A 12,934-nucleotide genomic window follows, 5' to 3' on the forward strand; every position below is an offset into this window, starting at 1 on the left:
GGTTTATAAGACTATATAGGAGGTGGTGATCAAAACTACATATTGTCACACATCTTTAACGTCCATGGCTTGCTTATTAACTCTTGTTCCATTAATTCCTTGCTTAGAGGGCCCTAACCTTGCAGAAACATGAAAATATTTACTTGTTGGCAAAGAAAGAGAAAGAAAAAACTGAGGTAAAAAGATGGCAGAATACAATAAAAAGGGGGGGGGGTTACAACAAGTAATCAGATTCTAGGAACTAACATAAATGTTAGTCTGAGCAAGACAACCTATAGAACTCATTCAAAACTGCATGAATCAAGGTAGACCTGTGGGATTAAATATGAGAAGGCAGCTAAAACAATACAAAAGATGTAAGTAATGAGCTGAGGCACTGTGAAGAGAGCCCCGAGGAACATGAACTTGTACGAGACGAAGACCATTGCAAGGATCCCAAGAGAGAATATCCATAGGACTAAAATAAAATCAAAGGAATCTGTAGTGTTACAAAAAGTAGAAAACTTTAAGATGAGCAGGACTGTCAAATATTCTTTTAAGCAATTTAACAGAGGCAAAATATTGCTACGAAGTATAATAAATAAGAAGATATTGGCTAGAGATGTTCGTAGGAACACAAAATGTGTTCAAGCTCTTTGAGGAATGATTGGATGGCACTGATGGGGTGATACAAATTTAATTTTGGAAAGTTATTAAGAGACAGGAAAGAGTAAATAAATAACTGGAAAAAGAAACTGTGTTATGCTGACATGTTTGAAACTTCATAAATGTTGTTAACTATATAATTCATAGAGTAAGGGTCCTGAGAAGGGCTGGAGATGGCATAGGCAGAAGCTATCAATGGACAGGCAGAAGAGTCCTTCTTTAATAATATAAAAAGAGGAAATGTCAGGCAGATATGTTCTTAGGTTCCAGGACAGAAATTTGAGAGACTTATCTTCTGATGCCTTGATTTTCTCCATGAATTAGAAGGTGGGTGATGAGGGACGAAATGGAATCATAATAAGAGTGGGTAACTATTTCAACAGATGCTATAGAGAATTGAAGAGTGAAGAGTAAAGAAACAAGGACACTTGGCTAGGCAGCGATAAATGTTGAAACCATTGTGTGATTGTTTTTTTAAGCATCACTCAGAAACCCAGCAATGGGAATAAAGAAGATAAAATGTTGAGTGTTCAGGATTGGTGTGTCTCAGGGTGTCTGTGACAGATGGACAATGGGTAAACAGACATAAGGATATCGACAAGAAAAAAGGTTGACATTACACATTTTCATGAGTCAATTTTGTTCCCCAAAGGACATCTGATAATCTTGGAGATATTATTGATTGTCATAAGAATAGGCTATGGGTGAAATAGCAGTTATTTTAAATTATAGCTCTGATATAAACTTTAGTACAAAGAACTAGTGGTCACTGTTGGCAGAATTGCCAGAAGCCCAACTTTAGGCTTGCCCTGACATTCAAAAGGAATTCCTTAGCTAAAATAGATCTAGGACCTTCCAAAATTGGTCTAGAAGTTCAGTAAGGAAGAAATAAACATGAACACACTTATCAATATGATTTTCCCACCCTCTGCGGGGCTCCCTTCTGGCTTCACTCTTTGTAGAAAGACTTGTACTTTTACAGAACTGTGGAGCTTTTGATGAATTTCTTCACCACCAAGGATCATGACTTTTTTTTTTGGTTTTTTTTTTTTTTTTTCAGATTAAAAGCTCATCGATCATTTCTGTTGGATGAACCTCTCTGGTATACCATCTGAAGGGTATTAGGGAAAAAAATGTCATATTCCTCTAAAGACTGAAAAAGAAACATGATATTACTGATTCAACATGATAGCTGTTTCGAAGGCAGAATTAAAGGAACATAATTTCAGCAGCTTCCTCTTTTCCTCTAATCCCAGAGTTCATTGTTATTTTATACACTGAGGCACTTTGGAACCTCTCAGATGCTTTTAATCTGGCACTTCCTAGTTGGCAATTACTACTTCATCTTCGGTCTTTATGCTCTTAAGAATTTGAGCTCATAAAACAACATTGTTCTTATAATTGTGGAAAAACCACAGGAAAAGAAAAATTCCCTGTCTTGATCAAGCCCCACTTGTGAACATTTCTATATTTATTATACTTATTATTCTTTAACATGTTTTACATTTAAGGTGGAATTGCACTCTCTTTTTGAAAAAGGGGGAGAAATCAAGAAATCATTCTCACTGAACTACACTGGGAACATACACTAAGGGGTGTAAAAAAATTAAAGCGACTCCCCATGTTGCAAAATGAAGTTTAAAAGGCGTCTGAACTAAAGCTAACATCGCATGCGGCCAATGCCCTGGCAGAATGGAGGGATGCTAACTATGCCTGCCTGCAGTGTCACAGGAGCCAATTCATGGGAGAAGAATGATGGGACTTAATTAAAGGTGGATGATGTCACTTGAAACAACTTTTGGACTGAGGTTAGGTCAGGGTTAAGTTAAATTCTATGAGGAGTCCCTCTATGCCATGTCAGTGGACAGTTCAAACAAAGTTGATAGAAGGGAGGTAAAAGCCAAGAAGTTAAAAGTCGCACAGTAAAATAAGTGTCAATGTGTAAAAAAAATGATGACAGTTTAAAGCATTTTGAATGCTGAAAATGTTTAAGCAGGAGCATCAGAAACAGGCTTACAAAAGCTGTTAGACCCCGGTAAGGGTGGAGCTTTTATAAGATATATCCAATGAATCCTGGCTCTTTGAAAAGGGCTCCATTTCAAATGAGTCACTTACATACTTTCCCCTGCACATCAAGAGCACCATCTTAAAAGGACCAAGGAACACTAGAGAAATCTCGTGGATAGTACACATTTTAATAGCATGTTAAGATTATGTAGGCAGGGTACACGGTTGAGAAATGTGAATTTGATCTACATAAGTAAATGATCTTTGTAAAATAATTTTAAGGAAGAAAAATTTACTCTTGGTACTATGAATTTTGCCTAAAATGTTTGACAAACAAGATATATCAATGTAATAGTCAAGAAATATGTATTGATTTCCCCATTGATAGACATTAATATAATGTCTGGAAATGTTTTAGAAAATGTAAAGATGAAATGGACATGACCATATCTTTAACAAGTAAGAGAAACAGGTATTAAACAAATGGTAACAATTAATTTAGGTAGGCATAGATATAAGAAGTCTATAACAGGTATAATCAATGTCATGAGGAATGATAGGTATAATCAATGTCATGAGGAAAAATGATAGGTATGATCAACATCATGAGGAAAAATTATGGCCTCCTTCACCTAGGAATAGTAACAATTATATGATAGGTATAACCAAAGTTGTGAGGAAAAAAAAACAACAACCAGTATCCTTCACCTAATTTAGAATTATAAACATGGATTATAAGCCTACCCCAGTAAGACTGGTGCATCTAACCACATGAACCAGGTCTAATCACATGGTTCCTCTAACCACGTGGACCACACCCTTGTCTAACTTAATGAAACTATAGACCGTGCCAAGTAGGATCACCCAAGATGGACGAGTCATGGTGAAGAGGTCTGACAGAATGTGGTCCACTGGAGAAGAGAATGGCAAACCACTTCAGTATTCTTGTCTTGAGAACCCCATGAACAGAATGAAAAGGCAAAAAATATGGCGCTGAAAGACGAACTCCCCATTCGGTAGGTGTCCGATATGCTACTGGAGATCAGTGGAGAAATAACTCCAGAAAGAATGAAGAGACAGAGCCAAAGCAAAAACAATAGCCAGTTGTGGATGTGACTGGTGATGAAAGAAAGGTCTGGTGCTGTAAGAGCAATATTGCATAGGAACCTGGAATGTTAGGTCCATGAATCAAGAAAAATTGGAAGTGGCCAAGCAGGAGATGGCAAGAGTGAACGTCGACATTTGAGGAATCAGCAAATTAAAATGGACTGGAATGGGTGAATGTCACTCAGATGATCATTATAACTGCTACTGTGAGCAAGGATCCCTTAGAAGAAATGTAGTAGCCATCATAGTCAACAAAAGAGTCTGAAATGCAGTACTTGGATGCAATCTCAAAAACAACAGAATGACCTCTGTTGGTTTCCAAGGCAAACCATTCAATATCACGGTAATCCAAGTCTATGCCCCAAACCGTAATGCTGAAGAAACTGAACTTGAAGAGTTTCTTCAGCAGAAGAACAGAAGAAACTTGAACGCTTCTATGAAGACCTACAAGACCTTCCAGGACTAACACCCAGAAGGATGTCCTTTTCATTATAGGGGACTGGAATGCAAAAGCAGCAAGTCAAGAAACACCTGGAATAACAGACAAACTTGGCCTTGGAGTACAGAATGAAGCAGGGCAAAGGCTAATAGAGTTCTGCCAAGAGAATGCACTGGTCATAGAAAACACCCTCTTCCAAAAACATAAGAGAAGACTTTACAAATGGACATCACCAGGTGGTCAACATTGAAATCAGACTGATTATATTCTTTGCAGCCAAAGATAGAGAAGCTCTATACAGTCAGCAAGAACAAGACCGGGAGCTGACTGTGGCTCAGATGATGAACTCCTTATTGCCAAATTCAGGCTGAAATTGAATAAAGTACAGAAAACGACTAGACCATTCAAGTATGACCTAAATCAAATCCCTAATGATTATACAGTGGAAGTGAGAAATAGATTTAACGGACTAGATCTGATAGACGAGGGCCTGTGTTTCTCCACTTCCCCCTCCAGCCTGTGACCCTGGTGCTTCTTTTCATCACAGCCCCCACTGAATGCTCAGGGCACAGCTGGTAAGTGAATAGATCAGAGGCTCCATTCCTCCACTGAGAAGCTCGGATGCTAGTAGGAGGAGGTATAGGCCAGGTCAGGGGCAGGGGAATGTGTAGGAGTGCAAGGGCCACTCTCCTCGCCCCCGCACTGGACACATGACCCCTTTGATGGGAACCTCTCATACTGCACACCCAGCAGGGAAAGCACAGCACAGACCCTACCTCTGAGAGACTTCAGGACACCAGCATTCCGTGGGCCCCAGGAGGGAATGTGAGAGGATCCACAGGAAGCAGGGGCTTTGAGAGGGACCTTGAAGAGGACCCTCAGCCTCCTCTTGTCCACTTCAGCCGGGGGGTGTCTCATTCGCTTCTCAGGACTCCTCACCACAGCCAGTGCAGATGTCCTGACCTTGATTCCATACGAGGTCCAACAAGGTGGTCTTTGCCTCAGTCCAGGAGAAATGACGCATGTTTCTGTCACCGTTGCCACCCCAAGGTCCACCCCTCCCCTGACCCCACTGCCTATGCTCCCTTCCTCTGACGTATGTCAGTGTGTACTTGTGTGCACACGCAGAGAATCTGCTCCACATTGCCAAAATATCCTGGGGTCTCAGGACCTCTAGTTCCCACGGCAAACTACGTGGCAGGGAGACAGCGCTAGCCTAGGAGATCCTAACTCTCCCTTCATCTCAAGACTCTGCCCCTGCCGAGGCTGATTAGTAGTAACACACACACACACACACACACACACACACTAAATAAAACTTCACAGGCTAAAACGTATTGACTGAAAATTTATAGAAGCAATAGATAAGTTTGGTACCTATTATCTGACTCAGTTGACCAAGTAGAAATTATTATTCTTAAATCTTACAAAGACAGAATCTATAGTCATGAAATGATGATTAGGATAAGAAAACTTGACATTTATTTTTTTAAACAACTGATATCAAGTCCAACACTCTAAGGAAATGTAAAGTCAGGATTTTCCAGCCAGGAGTCCTGGGGCTGACAAACGCCCCTCCCCGCCCCCACTGGGCCTGGAGCGAGTGCGCAGGCGCGAGAGGCTGCAGGTGCGAGTGCGCAGGCGCGAGCGGCCACAGGCGAGTGGGCGGAGGCACAGGGACGCCAGAGCTCCCGGACCGCTCCTGAGGGGAGGGAAGGTGGAGACTGGGTCGGTCCCCACTGCGAAAGGCCCCGGACCGGGGAGCAGCGCAGACACGAGTAAGTGCAGCTCTATCCGCAGCCCCTCACCGCGCGCCCCCGCCTGCCCAACGGCCAGCGGCCCCCGACTCCTCCAGCCTCGGGGAGCGCGAGCCTCGCTGGGTCCTCGGGTCCGGGGTCGCCGCCACCGGCCGCAGGGTGAGGACCCCGGGCCGGGGCCCAAGACGGTCGTGGAACTGTGGGCGCCCCGCGCGCTCGCAGCCCTCCCTGCTCGGCGCCCCTCGACCGCGGGGGGCGGCCTCTGGGTCTGTGGGCGCCGCCTGGACCCGGTCGCCGCGGGCTCGCGGGTTCGGGAAGGGGAGGTGCCTCCGAGGAGCCCGAAGTCGGGGCCGCGGGGTGCGCGTCGGGCGCGTTGGGTCCGCGGGTGTGAAGAGGTCTCTGCTCCCGGATGCGCGCCGGTGATGGGGGCGCCCAGCTCGGGATCCTGTTCGCTGGCCGCCAACAGCGGGTGTTCAGGTGGGACTCCGTGCTCTTTGCTAAAGCCTTCTGGAGGATAGGCTACAAAAGGTTATTAACGTTCACTTTCAGCGTTTTCAGGCTTTATTGACGGTCACTGACTCTAAGAGCGCGTCTTGGAGGGCAGTTTGTGACATACTAACATCTAAGCAAAGTTTGAAATAAAACTATTCCCGCCTTTGTATGTTTTGGGGTATGGTGAAGAGTTTTTCTTGATTCCGTTAGGCTTTTCAAGCCTAACGACTTTTGGCGACTTTTGGCGGAGCTGCACTGCTCTTAAATGGTGACAGTATTGTCGCTAAGTCATGTCCCAACTCTTGGGACACCGTGGACTGACTGTAGCCCTTCAGGCTCCTCTGTCCGTGGAATTCTCCAGGCAGGAATACTTGAGTGCGTTGCCATTTGCTTCTCCAGGAGATCTTCCCAACCCAGGAATCGAAGCCGAGTCTCTGGCATTGTAGGCAGATTCTTTAGCAACTGAGCTACTAGGGAAGCTCCTAAGTTAAATGAGCATTTAAAAAATACTTCTTTGAGCAGTTACCATAGACGCTCAAATATTTGAGAATTTTAGTTATAGTAATGGGCGTGGTTTCTTTGGTTTTTTGTTTGGTTTTGGGTCTTTGGTTATTTTTTGTTGTTGGTTGGCTGGTTTTGGGATTTTTGGATTTCTTTGGGTCGGGGTAGAGTTTGCATCAGGAGGAGATGGTATCCAAATCAGGAGAAATGTTTATTTCATGGTGTTCTGGTATGCAGTGTTGCAGTTTAAAGTATCTAATCCTGGTTAAATCTCAGATTGGCTCCAGCAAATGGATATTTTTATTGAGAATAGTTTGGGTTTTGTTCTGTGGGTTTTTTATGTGCTTTTCTTTTTTAGTACAATCTGCTTATTTAGCATGCTTCAAATCATAATAGATTGTAGTTAACACTGGTGGTTGATGCAAGGAACAATGCTTTGTAACACAGAGATGGGTTGTCTTTTTCTACAGAAATTTGTTCTTGAGTCAGTAAATTTCCACGTAAAACTCTCAGGAGTGACTTTTGCTATAGCACTTTGGTCTCTGTAATGAGGAATAAAGCATATCATTTCACTGTTGAAGATAATGGCATATACTATAAAGATAGGCATCGGGTACATAAAAGGAATTCGAGCCTTGAGTTTGGTGAATTAGTGTCCTCAATGAAACGGCTTGTCTCTTCGAAGAGAAGGAGCGCGATAACCACATGGTGATGACCAGGGTTCTTTCCCTACCTTGAACACCAAGAGGAACGGGAGGAGACAGAGTGATTTTCAGAAGAACTGACGTTCATTTATCAACCACGTACCCTCGTTCCTTGCTGTTTCTTAATTCCCAGAGAAATTAAAAAACGTGGTTCCTAACCAGGATATTTGAATGGGAAAGGTCCTTTCAGTTCCCAGGCAGGTAACTGAATCCGTTACCTTGCCTGTACCTTGGAAGTAACACTGAGAAAATCGTCTTCTCTAATGGATGAAGTGGGCAGAATAGGAGGGTGGTGGAGCTTTTTGGGGCAAGTTTTCCAAAAGTTGGAGCAAAAGTAAATCAGTCTCTTCAAAGGAACAGACTCATTAGATACCAGCATTTGGGCCTTAAGGTCTTTTGCAACATCATGTAGCTTGTTAGTAAAAATACTCCAGACCAGAGAAAAGTCCACGTGGTCAAATGCTTATTGGATGAAAAGTAATGAAAGAAAAAGAACATGCTGAAGATTTTTAATATCTGGTATTTGACCCAGATCAGTTGACTGAGTACAAATAAAGGTCAGTCAAGAAATCTTCCAGAGAGAGAATTTAGTCATTCAGCTGTGATGTGGACAAGAAACCTGCTATTTATTTGTTAAAAATTAATCCCAACTAAAATACTTTGTTAATTAGCAATAAATATGGATAAACTGCAAGTAGTTTACTATGCTGTGTTTTCAAAGCAGGATCAAGGAATTAAAAGTTACTGAAGTTTTCTCTGGAAAGTACTTTCTCAACATTATTTTTCAAATATTGTAATTCTGATTGCAGTGTGTATGAATCTCAGAGTAAAATCTGTTGAGGAATTGATATTCTCTGAGGTCAAATGACTGATTCAGAAGAGCAGGGTTAAATTGGAGGGTAAAAGTGTCAATAACACAAATTGATGTCTGTCATTTTAAATGTACTAGATTGAGGGCCATTTAAGTGGATCGTATAATTAGCATAATTGTGCGTATAATGGTTTATGCTAAATTACCACACAACTCCCCAAATTTCAGCAGCACAGCACTATGGTTCCCACATCACAGCCCTGGGTGGGTATTCACTTTGGGGAGACTGCACTCCTTCAGATGGTCATTCAGGAACCCAGACTCCTCCCATCCTATACTGTCTCCCTTCCCTTAGACCTCATCCCCATCTGCATCCATCAGCAGAAGGGGTCAAGAATATGGAGAAATGCATATGGAAGTTTCTGATGAGCCAGCTCTGGAAGGATCCAGGTCAGTTTCTCTGCTGCTGTTTTGGCCACAGTCCATTTCTGTGGCCACAAGAGAGACTGGGGATTCTTCCAACTGTTCTCCCCAGGAAGGGAGAACAATTAAAGTTGTCAGCAACTTTATGAATGTCAGTCATTCATTTCGATTTAATTCGTTTTCAAATCTTTATTGGCTGTTTGCCATACACCAAGCGCTGTGCAGAGTGTGACCTGAGAATTGGTTGAGCAGCATCTTGATCTTGGAGGAGTTGTGAATCCTCAGGAGAGAAGACAGAGTATGAAGTGCCTGCCATCCTAGGAGAAAGGGATTAAGAGAACCTGCTTTGAAAGTTCAGGGAATGATTCTAGATTTGAAAGCTGCCTGGAAATGATTGATTTGGATTCCACTTTCAGAGATGAACAAGATATGATTGTGAAAGAAGCTGGCATCAGGAGCTGTAGAAACAGGTCCTGCGATACAGGGTATCATAAAGAATATCATGTCGTCATTGTTCAGTTGCTAAGTTGTGTCGGTCTCTTTGCGACTCCATGGAACTAAGAAGAGATATATCATTTTACAGCTAAAGCAGCTGAAGCCTAGAGTAGGAAGGTGACCATCCAGGTCAGGTAAAGGGGTTGAAGATCAGGTTTCAAGCTGAGAAAGAGTCCACGGGGACTCAGTCTGAGCAGTTCCAACACTGAAAGGAGACCACTAATGTTCTGGGAAGGCTGGCATCTGGCCTCAGTGTGGGATTTGAGACAGAGAGTGGGCCCAGGGGGAACTGAGCCTCCGCAGTGGGCAGAGGAGGCCATCCCATCTCCGAAAAGTGCCACTGACCTCAGAGTGGGTGGAATGAGCAGTGAATTCTAGTCCACCTGAGAAAGCAGTCCAATCTGAATAACTCTGAGTTTAGGTTTATCTTACAAACTTCTTAAGAAAGAACTTGGACAAGGCCAAGTCAAGTGCAGCCTCTTGAATTCCACACCCAGTATTCATTGGTGGAAGTGCTTAAACCCTCCAAGTGATTCCAGTATTTTAATTTTACTCTGTATTTAATTCCAACAGTCCTATGATTACTTAATGAGCAAATAACTGGAATCAAAAAGAGTGTGAATGTATTTTTAATGTGAGGACAGGTGAAGTGAAGCAGTCTGGAAGAGGGAACCAATAAAAAGGGATCTTGGTAAATAAATAAAGACATCGTTTAGAAATGGAGAGGTATTTGGAAGGAAATTAGTGCCTGACACCATACTCTGCTCTTTGCATGTTTAGGAGCTAGTTTCTGATGTTATTTTCACCACAGATCTCCCTGTGGTGAATTGTATTTGACCTCCACACTGTTTATCTCCTGGACACATTGTGAAATTTTGAGAAGAAGCAGGTATTAGAATTTGTCTTGAGAGCAGCTATAAACATTTCCTGGAACCCCTCTAGGGTAGAAGAAAAAGGAAAGGAAAATGGAAACAAGGGATAAAGACAGCTAATAATGTTGGAGATACCACTGGGATTTGTGGTCTCTTTTTGAAATGGCTTCCCTGGTGGTTGAGACAGGAAAGAATCCACCTGCAATGCAGAAGTCCTGGGTTCGATCCCTGGGTTGGAAAGATCCCCTGGAGAAGGGAACGACTACCCACTCCAATATTCTGGCCTGGAGAATTCCATGGACAGAGGAGCCTGGTGGGCTACAGTCCATGGGGTCACAAAGAGTCGGACACAACGGAGCACTTTCAATTCACTTTTTGAAACTAAATAGAAGAAGTCAGAACGTGACTGTTTCTTGATCATGGTTTGTTTTCATTTTTGTCTTTTTTTTCTTACTCCTTCATCAGTTATTCCAGTTGATAGAACATTATGTCATCTTCAGTTTCAGTGTGAGTGCTTGTCTTGCTTCCATTTGTATTATTCATGCAAACGTTGATTGAACTGATGACCCCAAGTCATCAAGGAAACATTAAATACACTGATGAATACATTTCTTAATTTTAGAAAAAATTAGTGAGTGAAGGTTAAAATACTCTTCTTAAATTTGTCATTTAAAAAATTCTCATATGCATACCTCATTGCCTAATACTGCCAGAAAAATGAGGAATTCCTATGTGTTAATGAGCCTGTATATTTTTTACAGGTATGACTATTACCGAGTGTAACAGCCCAGTTTGCTGGCCACGTCCTGTCTCCAGGAAAGTTGTAGCTGCTGTTGTTTCAGGTAGTCCCTTGGGTACCAGAGGTGAGTTTATGAAGCTATACGACCTTTTACACTTATTTAAAAAAATTGAAGTGTCGTTGATTTACAGTGTTGTATGTCAGCTGTACAGGTAAGTAATTCAGTTGTGTGTGTGTGTGTGTGTGTGTGTGTATTCTTTTCCATTACCGTTTATTACAAGGTATTGAGTAAGTTCTCTGTGCGATACAGTGGGTTCTTATTGTTTATTTTATATATAATATGCCTTGCGTGATTCACGCTGGTCAGACAACGTGATTATGTTCACTTCTGATATAATCTTTTTAGGTACAGCCTTAAAGTCTTTGATAAGATATTTTAATATAATTTTAGCATGTGTGTGTTCTAATTCCAGTGGTAGTTATTAGAGATATGATTTTGCATGAAGTATTTCTCTTTTTGTCCTTGACCAATTAAAAAAATTGTTTTTTTTTTTTTTTTCTGATTGGTTTGCTAGATATTTGTGACTACATTAAAAATGTTAACTTTTGTCTCATCTTAAAATACGATCTGAATTAGCAATGAATATTGTGCTATACATAAGCGCTGTGACATAAATATAGTTTCTAACTTCATAAACACATAATCTAGAAGGGAACACAGACACATATGTAACAACTGCATTTGTTTACTGAGTGAAATAGTGAGATGGATAAAGTTCTAGTAAGCCTTGAACAGCCAAATCAGCTTCAGAAATAGATGTGCAGTTATTTTAAAATATTTTAAACATTTTCCAGCTACATGCAGAAAATAGTGTGAAAAAGGTATGGTTTTTACTATAAGCAATTTAGCATTTTGACATTCTGAGCATCCTCATCATGAAATTAAGTCCAGAAGGAGTTTTTTTCCATGTCTCTTGAAATGGTCCTTGTTCGTCCACAACATTTCCCATAATAACAGAGGTGCTTCCAAAGGCAGGAAACGTCAACATTATTAAAGTTTCACAAAGCAAAGTCAATTTTAAGAATATGATGTCCCCAAACTGACAAAGGTCTTGAAAAATAATTTCAAGGGAGGCATAAATTATTTTCTGCTTGTCAAAGGGCAGAAATATTTAGGTTGAGCGAATGAATGGTAGAGTTTTAGAGTGGAGAATATCCTTAAAATATTACATAGATTTATACTGTCAGTAGATGCTACCTACATGAGGTTATTTGTATTTAAACAAATTTTAAAATTAAAACTTCAGTTTCTCAGTTGGATTTGCCATATTTTAAAGATGTTTATTAGCTACATGTGGCTAGTGAATACTGCATTGGATAGTACAGATGCAAAACATTTTCATTATCATAAAAAATTCTATTGAGCAATACTAAATATATACCCAGATATTCATAGAGGAGGCAACCAAATCTCAAGGAAGTAATAAAACTTCCAGAGGTCACACAGCTGTGTTTTTAAAGAAACGCAGAATGATGCAAAGGAAGTAATAACAGAGGCATTAAAGAAACCCAGGAGGTTTCTGGAACAGATAAAGTAGAGTTTAACCGTGCAGGCTTAGTTGTTAGCAGGGTTGAAGCTCATGATCATTAGGACGACCTACCTGATTGAATGTGGACAGTTAAAATTTTATGCAGTGAATTAAAAGCAGAGAAATATTTCAATTTCAATCAAAAGCTGCCAGCTCCATATTTTTAGCCTGTGCTCTGCTTCCAGATTATGTTTATCACTTTAGTATACAGGGCACCACTCAAACCAAACCCGAAGTTTGGTTTGCCTGGCCCCAAGAAATGAAACAATCTTGAGGGGTTATGGCTATATTTGAAAAGGTTGATTTTTCAATGCATCATGCAGACTGGCCCTGTTTTAAAAGGGACTCCTGCC

General features: G+C 41.3%; 1 long non-coding RNA gene across 1 annotated transcript in view; it reads left to right on the top strand.

Annotated features, from left to right (window-relative positions):
• The first annotated feature begins 5,834 nt into the window (after window positions 1–5,834).
• The window catches only part of LOC136155170 (uncharacterized), a 41,582-nt gene continuing 34,482 nt past the window's right edge, over window positions 5,835–12,934 (top strand). Inside the window, exons 1-2 of the long non-coding RNA XR_010660703.1 lie at window positions 5,835–5,976; window positions 11,015–11,116. This is a non-coding gene — a long non-coding RNA (uncharacterized lncRNA). The remainder of the gene's footprint in view (window positions 5,977–11,014; window positions 11,117–12,934) is intronic.

Source organism: Muntiacus reevesi, unplaced genomic scaffold, assembly GCF_963930625.1.
Source record: "Muntiacus reevesi unplaced genomic scaffold, mMunRee1.1 SCAFFOLD_152, whole genome shotgun sequence".
Taxonomy (NCBI): Eukaryota; Metazoa; Chordata; class Mammalia; order Artiodactyla; family Cervidae; genus Muntiacus; species Muntiacus reevesi.